Raw genomic sequence first — 23,657 nt, forward strand, 5'->3', positions numbered from 1 at the left:
TTTGGCCGACAAGTTAATCTCCCCATAGACCTTGTAATGGGCAGACCTGTAGAGAATAAAAGAGAACAAACTATAGACTATGTTTATGAATTAGAAAACAAGTTATCTGAAATACACAATTATGCACGGTCAAGACTTGATATCTCAAGTTTTCAAATGAAGAAAACATATGACAGAATTACATATTATCACCCATATGAAGAAGGTGATAAAGTCTGGTACCATGATCCCAGATGTACAAAAGGTAAAAGTCCAAAATTACAGAGGCCATGGACTGGACCTATGGTTATTGTGATGAAAATAAATGACTGCCTATTCAAAATACAAAGACAACCTCGGACACCTGCAAAGGTAGTCCACCATGACCGACTTAAAATAGATAAATACAGAATCCCTAAAGAATGTCCAACACGGCAAAATCGAAAATGTTGCAGGCTCGGTTAGATTGAGCCTGTTTATTAAACCATATAATGGAGATGACAAGCCAACCTGGTTCACACAAAACTTATAATTGTTCAAATATATACGTTTTATAATTTCCGATATTTACTTCTTATATTGTTCAACCGATTTATTCCAGAACAAATATACTGAACCTGCTGTTACCTACAATACCTATTAATCACCACTTCCTTATTACAGGCAAAACAAGTCCTCTAGGAAATCCTGAAACAAGAATAAATTTAGAAAGTTAATAATTTTCTTACAGCTGCCAAGTACCAACAGATTTAGAAATATAACACAAAACTTTGATACAAATAACAATGTTGACATATCAGTAAAAATGTATACCTTGTTGTTTCAGTCTACATCCAAATGGGCCTGCAAATTGTGCACCGATCCACCACGGTTATTCAGATACAGCTCAGACTGCAGGAGACATCTGGTGAGCTACCATTTTGGTGTCTCCTTCAAATGTAGTAGTTGTGGCAAAACGATGCCCAGGAAACCAGAAAAGGGGCATTACACATGTGGAGTTCCGGATCCCTCATTCTACCTTCTACACAGGGAGTCAGGTGTATTTGGCCATGATGCTGTGGTAAAACAACAGAACATGTGTCAACAGATCCGAGAGGCCATGGAGGAACAAAACAACCTTGAAAGTAATCGGACAAAATTAAGCAAACATTCTGTATCTACATATAAAATATGATAAACAAGATCAACAAGGAAAGGCGGCGTTCAATGAACGCAACCCCCACATGACCCAGCAACAAGAACCAATGGCAAGGAGCCCAGGGGGACCCCAAACAAAAACAGGACAGGGCAAAGACAGAGCACGGACAGGTTAATCATTAAATGATAATTAATTTGTAACTGATTAGGAATTCAAAGAAAATAAAAATAGGCCCACAAAGGGGAAGGGGACAGGAGACCGGGGGAGGGGGTGGGGAGTAATCAAAGAAATAAAAACTAGAGGCAATGGGGAAGATACTTACCGTAGACGAGAAAACAACAAGGGACACAAGCAAAAGTGTCACCAAAACAGTATGAAACAACATAAGACATACATCTGAGGAACACAGTGGGGCGCCGCCTTGGAACTGTCAGCAGCATAATAATGACTGCTGGGGAGTTTAAACCGGTTAATGGTGCACCAAACCTCGCTCTTAGCCCCACCATGTTCCTATAAACGAGACAGTGTAAATAAAATGAATCCCCGCCAAGTGAAATTCTAACAGTTGTGCTAAAGTGCTAAATCCAAAGAAATTCATCTCTCATACACCGGCTTCAAAACCTTCAACAGTAACATCTGAAACCATAGAAGAAAACACAACTTATACTACTCCAGCTCCTAAACCCATTGTGGAAACTAAACAAACAGAAAACATTAATAAAGAAAACAACTCTGAGAATGATAACACATTACCTTTAACTTTATGGGAGACGCTTGACATAACCAACGATGATATGGAGGGAAGGATTTCACCTTTCTCTGTAGAGACTCATGATGAATTCATTGAAAGTCTTCTTAACACTCCGAAATCACCTGAAAAAGAACAACTTCCCATACATATGTCTAATGCAATTGACCAGATGAGACCAAAAATAACTATGTTACAACATTGGCAGAATGACAAGATCACATTATGTGTAGGTGGTAAATGTTTCGATACTACCAAATCCACTTTGATGAAGGAACCCACTTCCCTTATATCTATACCGTGCGGATTGTACTCCATTTACCAAGATTCCAAGGTGATCATTGACAGGGACCCTTCACACTTCAAGTTTATATTAAATTACTTACGATATGATTGTAGGATGCCAATTGGATGCTTACCCAATGATAAACAAGTTCTTCATGAATTAAAGGAAGAGGCAGAATTTTACATTTTACCAAAATTAGTCAAAGCAATTGATGAAAAACTTACCTCATTAAAGAAGTAAATTGGAACTTAAGTGAGTTGTGACTTGAGAAAAGTAAATACATACATGTATGCTCTGTATTAAAAGAGGATAAGTGGTGAAAATGAATTATAGAAATTTTATACTTATTTGTTAAAATGACTATATATATAGAGAGAGAAATATATACCGGTATACTGTAATACTATGAAAAAAAAAATGAATGAATTATTAAACTAGAACTGTTATAAGAATCACATATGCTATTGCTTATTTATTGTAGTCCTATAGGTTACCATAATGATATCTTATTAAAGAGAACCAGAGAACAAGTCCGGTTTTAACTCCTATGTTATCAGTAATAAATAGAACCACTATAGATAACTGAATAAAAACTGATGTGTAGTTACCAAGAAACCACATAATGAAAAAGAACCAAAGACAATTAGTCTTGTATCTAACAAATGACATGTGAAATTGTCATTAGAATTATATCAAACCACGTAATAAACTGTTTTATCACAAAAAGTGATAATAAATAGAATCATGGCATGCCAAAAATACCGCTACTTGTTGCGTATCAACCCTTTACATTGAGAAACAACAAGATGACCCCCTTTCCCTTCCCTACTGAGTTATACAGTTAGGTGTACTTACTTCCCGTCCCTGTGCACATCAGGGTGTGACATAATCCCATGGCTAAAATGCCTTGACTTTATCCCATGGCAAGTGATTCAATTGCCTTGACTTTACTTGGAGGTATAAGACAAATCCCTAGTGAAAGAAAACAAAATAGTAAAAGTAACCATCTAGAAATGGAAAAATGTGTTTAAAAAGAAAGACAAAATATGGTAGAAGAAGACGGTCCTAGGGTACTTTATTATTTATAATTATTAAAGGATTATAATATCCTATAGAGTGAGCAAAGTTCTCATGTATAGTGGGTATACTTTTAGGGGGGATACCCGTAAATGATGATCATCCTATTATATAACTGTGTATACACATAGTGTGCCAGATAAACAATACCAGTTTATCTGAATTGAATCATTATGACTTAGAATGTGCAGCATTTACACTGCCATTGATAGTTGCGGCCGAGATATAAATAAGAAATAATTGAGAAATTACCTTGACTAGAGATTGTTGGACTCTATGAAAACCTCCGAGTAACCAGCAAATATTTAACACCATAATTACCTCTATGTCCTACAAAAGAAAATACAAAATGTACATTATTAAGTATGAATGTAGTCCTAGCTAGGCAAAGTATGAATGTGATGATACTTGAATAAATGAAAATATCCCATAGCTGTATGAATCCGAATGACTGATATAAGAGTATGTGAGATTTGTAAACATTCTAACAGTGTCTAAAGAATGTAATGTAAATTACATCTAATCTATTAATCTATTTATTGAATTGACAATTATTCTTGTAAGTAAATTTAATAACGAGTTATTTTATATAAGTTCATAAAAGTTTAGAATGTTGTTTATTTTAAGTTATTTTAGATTTTACTAATTGATATTAAAGACTTGTTAACTTCCTTGTGTTACAAATTAAAGATTCCAAGGGGAATTACTCGTGATTTCTTAATATAGGAAAATGTCGGAATTACCTCCCCTGTATAGACACGTGCTTTAAATTAGAGACTGATTATGTTAATTACAGATAACATTATAACAATGAGCCATCTCACATATTTATTTTGATACTTACCTCAAGCCTATTCAGGGACTGAATCCATCTGGTTGGGGTGCAATGTAACGACCAAGTACCTAGCTCATTGATATTTTCGGATAAGATGTTTTATCCGACTACTACAACACTACAAACATCCGAGATCTTTCCCGGTCTCCGAATAAATGACAACCAAGATTCCCTTCGTGAATCAATACCTTTTACATATGTAAATATACCCAATGCGTTATTATAGTCCAATTTCATTTTATATATCCATAAAATACGTAATAAACACGTTTAAATATCAATTAGTTTCCCAGCTGCAGCCATTCCGAATCTAACGGACTTTACCGTTCGCGCATGTTCAAGTTCAGCCGTTCCGAATGTAACGGACTTTATCGTTCACGCTTGTCCGAAACAGAGCCGGCTTGGGCTAAATTCTGGCACTGATGTCATCGGCTATATGACGTAGATGCCTGATCCCTGATACTATAAATACTCTGGCGCATGCAATCCGGCTGTCAGTGCCTGGATAGAAATTTGGATAGTAACCAAAGCCGATTTCTACCTTGGAAAATGCCAGCAACTCCTTATTCCAAGGTAATATAATTATTTATGACAGTTTTATTGTGCCTAGATTATTAACCTCAGATAATTTAGTATATTTTCCCTGACAGTTTATTTTACTCCAATTGTATTGTTTGATGTGACATAATAGAGAATTACCTATAAATACCAGCTTCCATGGTATTTTATCATAGATTCCATCCTGAAGTTCCAGCTACCATGGAACTACTAGTATAATCACCCCTTTAAATGTACATGTATTTATATGAACCAATATAAATATAGACCGTTTATTATATAAATCATTTAGATCCACATATAACTTGGATGTCATACTTAGCTACTCTACATCGATATAGCTATTCTTTGGTTTAGTACACAGCCTATAAGACGAGGATTATCACTAACCCTTCCAGACGTGGCTCATCGACGAGGATTTTACAGATACTTACGAATTTAACTGTATTTGATATGAAATCTAAATAAATTATTTGTGTACTTTTATTTCAGGTTTTTGTGTTCTCTTTTTCCCTTGTAGGTTCAATTTTTAATACTTCACGTGTGTTCGAGAAGAACTCACGTCCTGGATATTGTTGCGTGTTTGGGAAGCAGACCCCGACTGCGTTTCAATATATTATAGTCGTGTTGACAAAAAGAAATCATGTAAAATGAAGATCAATTGCTGATTATAATGTGGTCAAGAAATATAGCAAAACATCTCAAATAAACATACACGTAAAATAAATAAACATGTGTTCAATTCAGTAGAGATGTATATGCTCGCAAGTTAAGACAGAAGTTTCATGCACAATATGTTAAACTAATAGGCCATATATAAATTTGTCAACTTATTTGTTGTAAGATATATAAAACATTTCAATTTCAAATATGCTTATAACGTATTATTAGGCAAACACCTATTGATCTATTTAATATCTTCTTTAATGTATTGAGCCATTTAATTTGTTGACATAGTCCTACTACCTTATTGGATATTACAATATGTAGTCACGCACAAGACAGATGTTCTATTTTTCATTATTTTTTCATTATAATTACGAAATAATGTTTGCTTCTCACACAGAAATGCACATATAAATGATGCTGAATATTTAAACTGCTTCATCACTTTCACTTAAAAAGTTTGATTGCTTTAATGAAATGACCGATCCCTTCTCTGAACTTTAATCTAAATTAGATTTTATAAATTAACATTATACATTGACGTGTGTTCTTTTGTTCACAAGTACGTTGTGATGATTTTTCATTGTTATCAAGTTATCTGATAATTTGAAAAAGAAAGACTGAGGACATGTAATGATCTATGTATATTCCAATTATTATTGACGAAAAATAAGTCATACTTATTTAATATGAAATGCTTAATTGTATGATGTTTAAAAAAAAACGTGTTTTAAGCAACTGAAACAAGCCAGTCAATTTTAAAATATAACAGACGGAAATGAAATTTAAAAAATAATACCTTTTAATACTTTCATGCTCACTACAGTAGGTACATGCGTTGTGAGATAATGTTGAAAGTTAATCTCAGTCTTGTTATTTTTTTCCGGTCTTTTGAATAATTTATTTCAAATACTTAATACAGATGAAGATTAAAAAATTGACTTATCTGGTGTCAAGGTATTTCTTCTTCACCAGATGTTTTTTAATAACGCACTATAATCTTTTATTGCCAGATATATCATGGCACTTCTAATATCAGATATTCGGCATAACTATTTGTAATTTACTAGTCATTTCTGCACATTGGAATCACAATTAAGTTTCGATTTGAAACAAAAAAGATTCACAATAACGCCATACTTAGATTGATAAATACGCATTACGATATATTCAGATACAATTTACATTATAACACCTTTTTGGTTCGGATATCAAAGCAAACAGAAAGCAATGTGAAAGTTCATCACGTTAAATTTTGAATAGAAAATCAGGACAGCTCACATTCCCACTATAATGATAAATCATAGAACAAAAGTGGAAACAGAGTGTATCATCTGGTACGCGCATTATCTCCGTGCAATAGATTTACAGTATGAAATGTAAGCTTCAGTTTGAGGCAAACAGCGAATATTACTAGCTTACATAGTTTACCAACTCAACTTCGTTTACAATAACTTGTTCATATTATAATTATCTCTACAGCTTTATTTTATTTATTTTTTTTTTTGGGGGGGGGGGGGGGGGGGGGTTAAGATTCGACTTTTTTCTGTTTATTGACAGTTCTTTTGTTTCAATATGCTTAACAATTGTATTAAGACAACGTGATACAAAGCATATTTGAGATACCAAGTTTTGACGTATGTTAACATTAAAGAATGATGACACATCTATTTATTTTTGATTTAACAAGAAGACACATATTTTGTCTTACATTTTGTTTATTTGGATTTTTACGGCACGTCAACCCATAACTGGCCATATCGTGCCGAATGCTAAAATATATGTTTTACATAATATTAAATAAATTTCAATCTACAGATCCAGCAGACTCTAATTGTGTAACACCGTTGAAATATAGTACGATGTAACGTTTACACATTTGTATTTATCGTATCCTAACACCGGCTTACACTAGCTGTTATTATTAGTCTCAAGTGTTATCATTTCATGGTTGCTGAAAATGTGACGAAAACTTGACAAAATCATGTCAATTATATACCTGCCTTGTACATGTTTGTTTTGTTGTTTCTTTATGTGTTATTTTATTTTTTCAAACAAGCGTAGAAGACAGTGCTAAGCACAAATATTTACATCTGACAATACAGATACCGTATATTTCGTTAGGAAAAATACTATTTGGCATCGTGCAGTATAATGTAAATTGAAAGAATGCATTAATTTACAGGACATATACCTATTTGATTTTTCAAGCAATTTTCTTTGTCTGTCGCGTAATTGTAATAAATAACCATACGGTGAATACAATGTTGAATGATGCACTGAACCTTAGTCTTTAAATCTATAATCTTGCAATCATACATATCATACTATAATGGGGCCAGTCTCCCTGTACGTACGTTACTTGACCTTTAACACATTATGTAAATTTTATTTACTATAACATTAAAGCAATAAGATGTTTTACGAGTAAATGTCAATATTATTGTTTTTGCAATACTGCGTATATGAAATAAACGATAAAAAATATTAGTCAATCATCACAATATATACTAATTTTATACAGTTATGAGTTTTTTTTCTATTTGAGGTTTCCGTAATATATTTTATAACGAAACATAGAAATCGTAGATGTATTTTTAATATTTGAATATAGCATGTGACAATTATAACAGTTGTCAGTTGTGTTAAACATAAATGGAATTTGGGTGTACGGATATACTAAAACTTTACATAAATGTGGACATAAATAAAGTAAAATTTCCCCCAAAAGCCGGTTAAGTGGTACGACGGACTTACCGCGTCCAATTATGGTTATCTTATTATGTTATATTGAAAACAAAATTATTCGGTAAATGTCACCATTATCTCCTCTATGTTATACTGCATATTCTTAAAATAACCTTTTTTGAAAGAAGCTGTATTATAATGTTATAAAATATTAATGTATGTCACCAAGGGAACAAATTGAATGAATCCGTATTAAATAACATAATCATATAAACAAATTAATTTATCCCCCTTAGACATTTTATACTGTCTAAAGCTTGTGCATTCTAAAATGATACCGGGTTTATTAATTTGCACAAATCTGAACCTTTCCTTGAACATGTGAAAGTGAAGTCTAAAATATTCAAATAAGAACATCAACATATTACAGAGGAGAAAACACCATAGAAGGATAAAAACATTAAAATTTTGTACTTTAATAAACATGAGTTTAAAGTAACATCATGTATATGTAATCCATTAACAAAAAAATGTAATCCGTATGTAATTTATAAACATATATAAATAGAAACACGCAATTTTATAAACAGAAAAGTCTATATTAAATAGAATCACGCAATTCTATAAATAGAAACACGCAAGAAAATTCTATAAATAGATACACATGGTGTCACGTGGTGGTGACAAGTAGTGGTGGTGGTGACACATTGTGGTGACACGTGGCGATGACATGTGTTAGTGGTGACACGTGGTAGTGGTGACACGTTGTGATGATCATTTCTGTGAAACATTTTTAAAATCGGACTTCAAAAAATGAATTTATGGGCCGGACACAATTTAACTGCAAGGTAATGCTGTGACCTTGACCTTCAAGGAGGTGACCCAAATGTTGCGCGCAAAACGTCGTCTCAATATGGTGATCATTTTTGTGTAATACTTTTAAAATCCGACTTCAAATAACAAAGTTATAGGCCGGACACGATTTTGCTGCAAGGTCATGCTGTGACCTTGACCTTCAAGGTAGCGAGCAAAATGTTGCGCGCAACACGTCGTCTCAATATGGTGATCGTTATAGTGAAATATTTTTAAAATCCGACTTCAAATAATGAAATTATGGACCGGACACGATTTTGCTGCAAGGTAATGCTGTGACCTTTGACCTCCAAGGTAGCGAGCCAAATGTTGCGCACGACACTTCGTCTAAATATGGTGACCTCCAAGGTAGCGAGCCAAATGTTGCGCACGACACTTCGTCTCAATATGGTGATCATTTCTGTGAAATACGTTTTAAAATCGGACTTCAAATAATAAAGTTATGGGCCAGACACAATTTTGCTGCAAGGTCATGCTGTGACCTTGACCTTTAAGGTAGCAACCAAAATGTTGCACACGACAGGTCATCTCAATACGGTGATCATTTCTGTGAAATAGTTTAAAATCGGACTTCAAAAAATGCAGTTATGGGCCGGACACAATTATACTGCAAGGTCATGCTGTGACCTTGACCTTCAAGGAACTGACCCAAATGTTGCGCGCAACACGTCGTCTCAAACGGTGATCATTTCTGTGTAATACTTTTAAAATCCGACTTCAAATAACAAAGTTATGGGCCGGACACGAGTTTGCTGCAAGGTCATGCTGTGACCTTGACCTTCAAGAAACTGACCCAAATTTGCGCATGACACGTCGTCTTAATATGGTGACGATTCTGTGAAATATTTTTAAAATCTGACTTCAAATAACGAAGTTATGGACCGGACACGATTTTGCTGCAAGGTCATGCTGTGACATTGACCTTCAAGGTAGCGAGCCAAATGTTGCGCACGACACTTCGTCTCAATATGGTGATTATTTCTGTGAAATAGTTTTAAAATACGACTTCAAATAACAAAGTTATGGACCGGACACGAATTCGGGACGTACGTACGGACGGACAGACAACCCGACGACTATATGCTCCCCCGGAGCATAAAAACCCAACGAGCTAGACTTTAGATGTTTAGCATGAAACATCTTCAAATGGGTGTCTACCAAGTTTTGTTCAAATAAAAGCCCTGGGGTTTAAACTGGCCCCGCTCTGGGGGCCTATATACAGGTGAGCGACGTCAGGGCCATCATGGCCCTCTTGTTTATAATGGAAATGTTTTCATGCTATAAAGAAATATTGACTTTCATGAAAGTGCATAAATAAAACTGTAAAGATCATCTAATATACCAAATGACTGTTATCATGTTTATTACAATTAGGTAGCCAACACTGGTAAAATTCCTGGGGCACCAATCATGGCCCTGATAAAGATCCAGCCAAAGGGACAAGTGTGTCTCACAGGTAATTCCTACATTATCATGTTCATTTCTTGTTTTGCTCAATATTGGACATTGGCTCAAATTACGATATTCTCCTATACGTTTAAGTAAATATTATATTATGTGAGTGTCCTTTGTATACTTAAGAGTAAGCATCTCATATAATGTTTTTTTTTTCATAACGTTTTAAGAATGTTTTTTTCTTACATATTATGTATGACATGAGTCGATAACCTAAACATTCAAGTAAACTATAGATTAGTTTCATGTTACTCAATATCAAATGCATATGGATATTGAGAGCTTACAAAAGTCTATGTGTGCGAATATACTTTTCAAATGTTTTGAAATTCGATCCTTGTAATAGTGTGGCACTAAAATTGACTGGAATATATCTACATTAAAGCAATTTTATACTTGTTGATTCTGTATCCCTTAAACAAATATATCAGCATTAATAACTTATAATATTTCTTAATAGGATCACCAACCTTATGTCAGGTTCTAAAAGGCACCAAAGGTCAGGATATACTAGAAGTGGCAGAAAAATCAGTCAACAAAGCAGTTGTGCCAGGTACGATTTAGAATTTACCACACTGCATTCTTTGCCAAATACCTTTGGATAACGATGATATGTATATAACGTATATTACCTGTAATAATATAAACGTTTTCTGCATTTTTATAAGCAACCCCCCTGTTTACAACTGATTTATGTGTATAAAGCTATATATCTGATGCCAAAATAATTGTTTGGATTTTAAAAAAAAGAGAATACTTTCAAAATGCCTGTATGAAATAATCAAAGCACAGAAGGCGCTGAATTTGTTTGGGTCTCAGAATGTCAGAAAGGTGAAGGTTGTGTGATTATAAACCAATTTTTTTTTGTATAGTGCCACCAGTGCTTTCCAGTGTTTTAACTGTAGTAAATTGGCTATAAGACTAATTGCAACACTGATATTCAATTCAATGTGTTTTTGACTTAAACACTTTAAAAAAATGAGTTGACCTTAACTGGGATTTGAACTCCAGACCTCTCTATTCCTAAGCGAGGTTCCTAAACCCCTCGGCCAAGGTGAAGTTATATGTAAACGGCCTGAAGAAAACCATTTCATTCTAAATTAGGGTTTGTAACTCTTATTATTTCGACGCTAAACCTGTTGTTCAACACAGATGTAAATAATCATGTACTATAAGCATGTATATCTATAAAGAATCAAACAATATAAGAAATCTTCGACCATTCAGGAACTATTTTGCTTGAAAATTAATACGCTGTCATTTGACAATCTTTACGCTGTGATATCCCCTGAATTTGTTGTCGTTAGTGTACATATAAAGGGAAGTAACCGCTTCAAAAAGCAGACTACTTTTGGCATTTGCAATTAACAGCATCGAAGTCTAAAATTTCGCTACCATTATTTGTTTGGTCTGACGACCCAAACAAATAAAAATGGCAATAAACTGCCTTAAAGCTAGTGGCGCATGCACAAAGTTATTGATAAACAGATAAAACCCTATTTAAAATAGCAAAAAGATATTTTGTTCCCGAACATTTTATTCTTTTTACGTACATTTTCATGTGTATTAAATAATAGAGACATTCTATTACAACTTTTTCGGGAATCAGCCATAAAATAATGGAACCAATATAATTTTACTGTTGTTAAATTCTATAAAATATTTCATAATATATAGATTTATACCCTTTAACAACATGTTATTTTATTAGAATCCTGTAAGACAGTAGACCATAGAAATATAGACGTGTTTGGTCTATCCTTTGAAGATCTCCATAGCGCACTTTGCAGAAAAATTTACTCCAGACTCTGTTTCAACAAAGGTTTGTTATCTTTAATTGAATGCAATAACATCCATTTGTGCATGCATAATTCTTTGATTCACTTTGTATCGGATAAGAAATAAATATGTGTCCTTCCAGTCAATACGCTTAACTAATTTCTTTGGACATGTAAACATTATCGTTATGGATCTGATTATATAATTTCTTTCGAAATCATGCTTGCAGAAATTATAGCAAGAAACCTATCAATTCACTTCCGTAAGCTTCTATTGTATTGTTTAAATATACTCTCGAACCATTTTAGCTACACTTTTCGAAAATGACCCTCAAATCAGGCTCTGGCGTTGGTAATTTTCCCTGCGTGTTCTGAAACCTATATAAGCTATTCATATAAAACTTGGTAAACTTTCATTATACTGTTATAAGAGGGTGCCATTTCAAAATGGCTGCTAACCGTGTCTGCAGAATAATGCCCACTTTTCTTTGTCGAATTTTATTTATCTGAGATAAACTAGCATCGAATACCAGCTAGCCGTTAACTTATTATAACATTTAGCATCATATTTTATTGTTTTTATTATAAGTGTACTAACTTTATATGTTCACTATTTATATGAATCTGTATATCTTTCAATTATACACAGGTGCTAAAGAACGAGGGACATACAACCAAATGCAGAAACCAGAATACTGGCCAAAAGAAGTCCCTTTCTGCTCTCACTCTGCCAAAGGACGTAAGTATTAATTTTTGCAATAAATATGCAATTAGATTTTGAATAATAGTGAATAAAGAACTTTCCAATATGTGTTTACCAGAGCAAAATAATGAAGAAAGTATAGAATTTTTTTTCTTTAGAATTTACCATCATTTTACACACATGTACATAGTGTATTAGCTATGATCCTCTTCTTGCAGCTGATGGAAAAGGGCGGATGATTTCGATCAATCAAATCAAAGAAGTTCTAGAATGTTTCAGGAGCTACTGCGCAGAGGTACTTAAGGAATTTATAACATTCAGAAATAAAGCCAAAATAATCTACAAGGATTTATTTTCTTGAATTCCGCAGATCTATGTATATGGTACTTATTATTTAACTAAACCAAGTATTTGTGAAATAAATAAAAAAAGTCATCTCTAACTTCACTCAATTTCTTGTATATCTATGCATAATTTTAATTTCTGGATGCTCTGAAATGACCTTGTAAGTACATGCAAAACTATTTTTACAGAAAATTCAAAAAGGCTATTAGCCGATAAATTATGTATCGACAACAACTAAGGAAGATGTTTAAGGAAGAGGTTATTCTTGTTTAAATCACTTTCTAGCTCACCTGTCACAAAGTGACAGGGTGAGCTTTTGTGATAGCTTTTCGTCCGTCCGGCGTCCGTCCGTCAACTTTTAATTTAAATGACATCTCCTCATAAACCACTAAGCCAATTTCATCCAAACTTCACAGGAATGTTTCCTTGGTGGTCACCTTTGAAACTTGTTAAAAGAATTTAATTCCATTCAGAACTCTGGTTGCCATGGCAACCAAAAGAAAAAAAACTTTAAATATCTTCTTCTATAAAACCCAGAGCTAAAGCTTAGATATTTGGCATGAAACATCTTCTAGTGAGTGTCTACCAAGTTTGTTCAAATAAAAGCCCTGGGGTCAAAATTGGCCCCGACCCAGGGGGTCATTGATTTTCCCCGTTATGCATACAGTAAAAACTTAAAAAATCTTCTTTTAAAGAACCCAAAGAGCTAGAGCTATGATATTTAGCATGAAACATCTTCTAATGATTGTCTATCAAGTTTATTAAAATAAAACCCCTGGGATCAAAATTGGCCCCGCCCCAGGGGGTCATTGATTTTCCCTATATGCATATAGTAAAAACTTAAAAAATCTTCTTTTAAAGAACCCAAAGAGCTAGAGCACGGAAGTGTCACATTGAAGGTTCCATGATAACCGCCGTATGAACACATCTGCGGATGTTTCTAAATTCAAAATTTTACTATTTCACGTATAAATGTTGAATTCTGCTTAAGCCGGTGCTAGGGGGCGTGGACGGTAGTATGCACTTGACAGTACCGTCCATGAACAGGCTCAATCAAACCGAGCCTGCAACATTTTCAATTTTGCCGTGTTGGGCTTTCTTTAGGGATTCTGCTTTTATCTATTCTAAGATATTTAGTATGAAACATATTCTAATGGATGTCTACCAAGTTTGTTCAAATAGGAGCCCTGGGGTCAAAATTGGCCCTGCCCCGGGGGTCATTGATTTCCCTTATATGTGTATAGCAAAAACTTAAAAAATCTTTTTTGAAAAAACTGAAATAGCTAGAGTTTAGATGTTAAGCACGAAGCAACTTCTAGTGAGTGTCTACAAAGTTTGTTCAAATAAAAGCGCTGGGGTCAAAATTGGCCCCGCCCCAGGGGACATTGACTTTCCTTATATGTGTATAGCAAAAACTTAAAAATCTTCTTTGAAAAAACCCGAATAGCTAGAGTTTAGATGTTAAGCCTGAAACATTTTCTAGTAAATGTCTACAAAGATTGTTCAAATAAAAGCCCTGGGGTCAAAACTGCCCTAGGAGTGTCATTGTTTTTTACTATATGTGTAAAGAAAAAACTTGACCAGCTAGACCTTAGATGTTTAGCATGAAACATCTTCTAATGGTTGTCTACCAAGTTTGTTCAAATAAAAGCCCCGAGGTTTAAACTGGCCCCGCTCCGGGGCCTATATACAGGTGAGCGACTTCAGGGACATCATGGCCCTCTTGTTTTATTTCATCTAATGTAACCATAACCATTGTTAGAATTTCACTTGGCGGGGATTAGTTATATATACATTTTCGTGTCATTCAGGAACATATTGGGACTAAGAGTGAGGTAAAGCCCTTTGGGACTGAATTGTCTTAATGTTCGTCTTCTGCCTTGCTTCGTCGCGCCCTTGTAGGTGATTTTCTTGTTGCTCTGTCTTCCTTTAGGACATTGAGTACTTTTGTTATGGTCATTGGGTTTACTTTTATATGTTTCAACATGATCATTTTAGTGTTTTACTTATTTAACCTTTTGTAACCATGACAACTGTTAGAATTTCACTTGGCGGGGATTCATTTTATTTACACTGTCTCGTTTATAGGAACATGGTGGGGCTAAGAGCGAGGTTTGGTGCACCATTAACCGGTTTAAACTCCTCAGCAGTCATTATTATGCTGCTGACCGTTCCAAGGCGGCGCCCCACTGTGTTCCTCAGATGTATGTCTTATGTTGTTTCATACTGTTTTGGTGACACTTTTGCTTGTGTCCCTTGTTGTTTTCTCGTCTACGGTAAGTATCTTCCCCATTGCCTCTAGTTTTTATTTCTTTGATTACTCCCCACCCCCTCCCCCGGTCTCCTTCCCCTTTGTGGGCCTATTTTTATTTTCTTTGAATTCCTAATCAGTTACAAATTAATTATCATTTAATGATTATACTGTCCGTGCTCTGTCTTTGCCCTGTCCTGTTTTTGTTTGGGGTCCCCCTGGGCTCCTTGCCATTGGTTCTTGTTGCTGGGTCATGTGGGGGTTGCGTTCATTGAACGCCGCCTTTCCTTGTTGATCTTGTTTATCATATTTTTTGGCGCGCCTAAAACCGGTTCACTTCAGTGTTGTTATATTTTCTGGTCCTTCGGGATCATTGATGCCGGCACTATAAAGTGTTGAGAATTGAGTACCGCTCAAGCCGGTGCTAGGGGGCGTGAGGGATGTTGCACTCATCCATTATCCCTCATGTACAGACTCAATCAAACCGAGTCTGCAATTCTTATGTTATTTTGTTGTGATTAATGCTTCCGAGGGATCACTTTGTTTCCAGAATTTTATCTATTTTAAACTCCCCAGTGGTTTAACTACCACTGACCGTTCCAAGGCGTACACCCTTTGTGTTCCTTCACGTGTTTTTTCTTATCTGTATTGTTGCTTGCTTTTGGATGTTTGCATGTTTTGTGATGTCTGTCTTGTTGGATTGTCGTTGACAGTAGGTATTTTCTCTCCCCCCCCACCTTTTCACCCGTACAGCCCTTTTCCCTTTAATTCCCTTATGGGCCCGTTTTTGTTTATATTATTTCACATTACATGTCCCACTCCTTTCGCCCTTGTGTCCACTCCAGGTTTTTGTTTGGTGCCTTCTGGGTGTCCTACTTAGGTGTGTCCTGTGAACGTTGCCTTTGCCTTGTTGATCTTTGTTCTTGTTATTTTTCTTTGGGGATTCTGTTTTTCTCTGTTTCGTTTTATTAAGTTGTAGTTCATGCGGATAAATGTAAAAAATTCTGGAAACAAAGTGATCCCTCGGAAGCATTAATCACAACAACATAAATAAGAATTGCAGAATCGGTTTGATTGAGTCTGTACATGAGGGATAATGAATAAGTGCAACATCCCTCACGCCCCCTAGCACCGGCTTGAGCGGTACTCAATTCTCAACACTTTATAGTGTTGGCATCAATGATCCCGAAGGACCAGAAAATATAACAACACTGAAGTGCAGTACGGGGCAACTTTTTACGGCTGCCACACGGCACTTGACACCTGCTGTTGTGAAGTACAAAATTCTGGAAACAAAGTGATCCCTCGGAAGCATTAATCACAACAAAATAACATAAGAATTGCAGACTGCAATATTCCTTCTTGAATAATGTTGAATCACCCTTAGGATATGTTTTCTGCTTTTTTTTCTGACGTCTTTTCTGTGATATGCAGGCTTCATAACCTCTGAAATAGATAAATACAGAATCCCTAAAGAAAGCCCAACTCGACAAAATTGAAAATGTTGCAGGCTCGGTTTGATTGAGCCTGTTCATGGACGGTACTGGAAAGTGCAATTTACCGTCCACGCCCCCTAGCACCGGCTTAAGCAGAATTCAACATTTAAACATGAAATGGTAAAATTTTGAATTTAGAAACATCCGCAGATGTGTTCATACGGCGGTTATCATGGAACCTTCAATGTGACACTACCGTGCCATTCCATGAAAAGCGGCGTATGGTCCCCAAGTAATAAAAAGCGTGTGCCCTAAACGAGAAAACAATGGGCGGAACTAAATAAAATGGAATTTTGAAAGGGGATCAGAGGTTATGAAATATGATAAACAAGATCGACAAGGAAAGGCGGCATTCAATGAACGCAGCCCCCACCCGACCCAGCAACAAGCGCCAGCGGCAAGGAGCCCAGGAGGACCCCAAAGAAAAACAGGACAGGGCACAAGGCAGAGTACGGGCAGGCAAACCACTACATCAGAATACATAATTAGTAACTTATAAGGAACTAAAACAAAACAAATAAATGATTTAATATAAGGCCCATAATGTCAAAAGGCACAGGGGAAGGGGACATGAGACACGGGGAAGGGGGGGGGAATAAAATAAATAAAAACTAGGGACAAAGGGAAGATACTTACCGTAGACGAGAAACAACAAGAGACACGCGCAAAAGTGTCACCAAAACAGTATAAAACAACATAGACATACATCTGAGGAACACAGAGGGGCGCCGCCTTGGAACGGTCAGCAGCATAATAATGACTACTGGGGAGTTTAAACCGGTTAATGGTGCACCAAACCTCGCTCTTAGCCCCACCATGTTCCTATAAACGAGACAGTGTAAATAAAATGAATCCCCGCCAAGTGAAATTCTAACAGTTGTCATGGTTACAAAAGCCTGCATATCACAGATGATCACCTTTCAAAATTCCATTTTATTTAGTTCCGCCCATTGTTTTCTCGTTAAGGACACCCGCTTTCTATTACTTGGGGACCATACGCCGCTTTCATGGAATGGCACGGAAGTGTCACATTGAAATAGTGATAAACAGAATCCTTAAAGGAAGCCCAACACGGCAAAATTGTAAAATGTTGCAGGCTCGGTTTGATTGAGCCTGTTCATGGACGGTAATGGAAAGTGCAAGTTATTGTCCACGCCCCCTAGCACCGGCTTAAGCAGAATTCAACATTTAAACACAGAAATGGTGAAATTTTGAATTTAGAAACATCCGCAGATGTGTTCATACGGCGGTTATCATGGAACCTTCAATGTGGCACATTAGTGTCATTCCATGAAAAGCGGCGTATGGTCCGCTAGTAAAAAATATGATAAACAAGATCAACAAGGAAAGGCGGCGTTCAATGAACGCAATGAATGCGTTTGAATTAAAAGAATGCGTTTGCCCTAAACGAGAAAATAATGGGCGGAAATAGATAAAATAGAATTTTGAAAGGGGATCTGAGCTTATGAAGCCTGCACATCACAGACAGACGTCAAAAGACAAATTCAAAAAGCAGGCAACATATCCTAAGGGTGATTATGCAGTATTAAAGTAGGAAATATGAAAAACAAGATCAACAAGGAAAGGCGGCGTTCAATGAACGCAAAAGTAGGAATACTGGAACCACCCAAATTGAAAAAGGCCAAATACAAGAAACTAAAAATACCATCTAAAATGTAAACACAACAATAATGTCGTGCTGAACGATCTTCAAGGATCGAAAATATAACATCATTGATTAACGGGGAGACTTTTTACAGCCGCCACACGGCACAAATAACACGGAAGTTCCATGATAACCGCCGTATGAACACATCTGCGGATGTTTCTCGATTCAAAATTTTACAATTTCATGTTTAATTAAATGTTAAAATTCTGCTTAAGCCGGTGCTAGGGGGCGTGGACTGTAGTTTGCACTTTACAATACCGTTCATGAACAGGCTCAATCAAACCGATCCTGCAACATTTTCAATTTTGACGTGTTGGGCTTTCTTTAGGGATTCTTATTTTCTCTATTTTTTGCATTCTTTTACTTCGGGACCATTCGCCGCTTTTCATGGAATTGCACTACTCTGCACATTAAAGGTTCCATGATAACCGCCGTATGAACACATCTGCGGATGTTTCTGGATTCAAAATTTTACCATTTCTTGTTAAATGCTGAATTCTGCTTAAGCCGGTGCTAGGGGACGTGGACGGTCATTTGCACTTTCCAGTACCGTCCATGAACAGGTTCAATGAAATATGAAAAACAAGATCAACAAGGAAAGGCGGCGTTCAATGAACGCAACCCCCACATGACCCAGCAACAAGAACCAATGGCAAGGAGCCCAGGCGGACCCCAAACATAAAAAGGTCAGGGCATCGACACGTCAATCATTAAATGATAAATAATTTGTAACTGATTAGGAATTCAAAGAAAATAATAATCGGCCCACAAATGGGAAGGGGACAGGAGACCGGGGGGGGGGGTTCATCAAAGAAATACAAACTAGAGGCAGGGAAAGGGGGGGGGGGGCGGGTTAATCAAAGAAATACAAACTAGAGGCAATGGGGAAGATACTTACCGTAGACGAGAAAACAACAAGGGACACAAGCAAAAGTGTCACCAAAACAGTATGAAACAACATATACATACATCTGAGGAACACAGTGGGGCGCCGCCTTGGAACGGTCAGCAGCATAATGACTGCTGGGGAGTTTAAACCGGTTAATGGTGCACCAAACCTCGCTCTAAGCCCCACCATGTTCCTATAAACGAGACAGTGTAAATAAAATGAAACCCCGCCAAGTGAAATTCTAACAGTTGTCATGGTTACAAAGGTTAAAATATGAAAAACAAGTTCAACAAGGAAAAAAAAATCTGGAAATAAAGTGATCCATCGGAAGCATTAATCACAACAAAATTACATAAGAATTGCAGACTCGGTTTGATTGAGTCTGTACATGAGGGATAATGAATAAGTGCAACATCCCTCACGCCCCCTAGCACCGGCTTGAGCGGTACTCAATTCTCAACACTCAATAGTGCTGGCATCAATGATCCCGAAGGACCAGAAAAATATAACGTAAAATAAATATAAGGCGGCGTTCAATGAACGCAACCCCCATATGACCCAGCAACAAGAACCAATGGCAAGGAGCTCAGGCGGACCCCAAACATAAAAAGGATAGGGCAGCGACACGTTAATCATTAAATGACAAATAATTTGTAACTGATTAGGAATTCAAAGAAAATAATAATAGGCCCACAAAGGGGAAGGGGACAGAAGACCGGGGGAAGGGGGACGGGGGTGGTTAATCAAAGAAATAAAAACTAGAGGCAATGGGGATGATACTTACCGTAGACGAGAAAACAACAAGGGACACAAGCAAATGTGTCACCAAAACAGTATGAAACAACATAGACATACATCTGAGGAACACAGTGGGGCCGAGCCTGCAACAATTTCAATTTTGTTGTGTTGGGCTTTCTTTAGGGATTCTACTTTACTCTATTTTGTTGTCTACCTCCTCCAAAGTTACTCGACGATTTTTGTTGGCAAAAGCTTTAACATTTGCTACCATTGTTGTGGTCACCGCCTCAGCTGGCCGCCAAGTCCTAGGCCTGTCACAAACACTTGTTACTGAGAAGCCCAGTTGTACAAAGTTGAACGTGATACACATTTATCAGAAAATCTTTTTTTAAGCTTCCCAAAGATGTGGCAGGGCTTTCACCTTCTGTAACCAGAAACTTCACTTCAGTGTTAAATTTTCTGGTCCTTAGGGATCATTGATGCCAACACTAAGTGTTGAGAATTGAGTACTGCTCAAGCCGGTGCTAGGGGCCGTGAGTGATGTTGCACTTATTCATTATCCCTCATGTACAGAGTCAATCAAACCGAGTCTGCAATTCTTATGTTATTTTGTTGTGAGTGATCACTTTGTTTCCAGAATTTTGTACTTCACAACAGCAGGTGTCAAGTGCCGTGTGGCAGCCGTAAAAAGTTGCCCCGTACTTCACTTCAGTGTTGTTATTTTGTCTGGTCCTTCGGGATCATTGATGCCAACACTATAAAGTGTTGAGAATTGAGTACCGCTCAAGCCGGTGCTAGGGGGCGTAAGGATTTTGCACTTATTAATTATCCCTCATGTACAGACTCAATCAAACCGAGTCTGCAATTCTTATGTTATTTTATTGTGATTGATGCTTCCGAGGGATCTCTTTGTTTCAAGAATTTTATAACAAAACAACTATCATGGAAAATAAACTGACCACGTTATTGGCGAATAAATGTAGTTTTCAATGAATGCCCAGGTCCGCCTGGGCTCCTTGCCAGCCACTGGTTCTTGTTGCTGGGTCATATGGGGGTTGCGTTCATTGAACTCCGCCTTGATGCCAGCACTATGAAGTGTTGAGAATTGAGTACCGCTCAAGCCGGTGCTAGGGGGCGTGAGGGATGTTGCACTTCTTCATTCTCAATATTTATGGGTTTTCAGTGACTAAAGAAATTAACGAAGTATTTGTGTGTTTATACAATTTATATCAAACCAATTTAAAATGACTAAATATTGTCGCTGAACTAACCTTTGTTCCCCGTTCAAAGTCGCGAAATGGGATGAAAGTCCTCATAAAAACGAGCAATGTCCTATGTACGGTATACCACAGACTCACTGCTTGGGTGTGCCCGGGGGCGGCGTCCTGTGAACGTTGCCTTTGCCTTGTTGATCTTTATTCTTGTTATTTTCTTTAGGGATTCTGTTTTTCTCTATTTCTTTCTTGTTTTTTTAAGGAGGTATATGCACAAAAACATCCAATTTAGATGGCCCGAGCTCATTTTATAACGTGAGCAAAGAGACGAATTTCATCTCTTAATTACATTTCAAAGCTATTTCTCAATATTTATGGGTTTTCAGTGACTAAAGAAATTAACCCATTACTTCATATACACGCCTTTTAACGCCTTTTTCACCCCCCCCCCCCTTTTTGTTGTCTCAAATGGTGAAAAAATGCATTATTTAGGCCCTTTACACTTGTTTTTGTTTGAGAAATGTTGTTAAAAAAAGTGACCAGTTTTTTCGGCGCGGCCCCCCAACCAAAAGATACACCAGGGGGTTGCCAGAAGGGGGTTGTGCCCCCTTCTGTTAGGGGGGTTTGAAGGGGGGCGGAGTCCCCCTCATCGCCAAGAAAATTTTGAACTTGTGAGTGGCTATAAATGACCCCAGATTGATCATAAGGTAACGTGTGACCAACGCTGAAAAGCATTTGACTCTATCTCAATCCATTGAGAAGTTGCAGCACTTTGAAATCAATTATGATGGAAAAAATCAACGCAAAATAGTGATTTTTGGCAATTTTGAGATGACCCCTAGTTGCCATGGTAACAGAAAATTTAAGCCTGAGCATGTTGTTGCAAGGACAAAGGTCCAGTCAACATTTGTGCCAAGTTTAATTAGTGTTGAAGCAGTTTTTATAGTATTAAAGCAATTTGAACTTGTAACGGGAGACTTTTCAATGAAAACAGCCATTTTTCACAAAATGCTCATGAAGTAATGGGTTAACGAAGTATTTGTGTGTCCATACAATTTATATCAAACCAACTTAAAATGACTAAATATCGTCGCTGAACTAACCTTTGTTCCCCGTTCAAAGTCGCAAAATGGGATGAAAGTCCTCATAAAATCGAGCAATATCCGATGTACGGTATACCACAGTGACTTGTCATATTGCCAAATGGTCGAAAGTCCAGTTTTTGTACCTTTATTCCAGTTTAAAAATTCTGATGGCAAAAAAGTTCCTTTTGCAGCTGGTACAATATTTCCAAAGGGCAAATGCACATTCATCTATACATATTTTGTCACAGTCCTAATCAGGAGCCTGAAATACCTTCTCAACAGACAAAATGCCCAATACTAATTTACGGGTACATTTTATGTCTCGGACAGTACCAAGATAGACTGAACAACAATAATTAAAGAATGCTTAATAGCATACATGATTTCCTTTGCAGGGAGACTTTTCATTCTAAAAAATCTGGAAACCAAGTGATCCCTCGGAAGCATTAACTCGACCAAACTCCTGCCAGTAATCCTCCCCAGGTGACTTAAGCGATACTTATTTCTCTTTATTTGTGCAGCAACCCCAATTCAACACATCTTATGTCTGGTATATTTAACCCTATACCAAAAGCAATAATGCACACTAGCATTTGAACTGAAGAATCAGGTTTCGAAAATTCTTCTGATCTCCCTTCTCCATACCAGAATGAAACATTTTTAAAATCATTTTCTTCTCACTACCAGTGAAATAACAGCCGGTTTTGACATCTGTAATACTGCAAATAAATATATAAAATACATGTATATATACTTTTTAGAAAATCTGTTAGGTATAACAACCCCTTAAAGATACTGCAACACAATTTTGTATGGATGCTTAAGTTAAGATTGATTTATCAATTTTATAAGTTCCAAAATGCATTGTTTGTAAAGATATTACCGAAAGTAACATTTCATAAGGGAGGTATTTAAGTGCCGTACAGAGGGACACTACAAAGCTTTTTCAGCAATGCAGGCAAAACATACATTACTGTTTTGCCATATCCCGTTTGAAAAATGGCAAAACAATCTTTTCCCCTTTCAGTGTGGAATACACGTTTGGTAACTTTTTTTGAGATTTTCACGATCTGCCGCCATGGGCATCTTTGTTGACATGGTTTTCATTACTATTAACTTTAAAAATATTTTTTAATTTATTGTCTTGTATTGGCCTTAGGGCTTACAAAAACATATATTATATAAA

The 23,657-nt window shown here is 36.5% G+C and overlaps 1 long non-coding RNA gene across 1 annotated transcript; it reads left to right on the forward strand.

Moving 5' to 3' along the window:
* The first annotated feature begins 10,727 nt into the window (after positions 1-10,727).
* LOC132730241 (uncharacterized) lies at positions 10,728-13,125 on the forward strand. Its single transcript, XR_009625735.1, has 4 exons — positions 10,728-10,856; positions 12,015-12,125; positions 12,731-12,820; positions 13,003-13,125. It is a non-coding gene; the product is annotated as an uncharacterized LOC132730241 (long non-coding RNA).
* Positions 13,126-23,657: the final 10,532 nt, after the last annotated feature.

Source organism: Ruditapes philippinarum, unplaced genomic scaffold (genome assembly GCF_026571515.1).
Source record: "Ruditapes philippinarum isolate M1 unplaced genomic scaffold, ASM2657151v2 ctg1814_1_1_1_1, whole genome shotgun sequence".
Classification (NCBI taxonomy): Eukaryota; Metazoa; Mollusca; class Bivalvia; order Venerida; family Veneridae; genus Ruditapes; species Ruditapes philippinarum.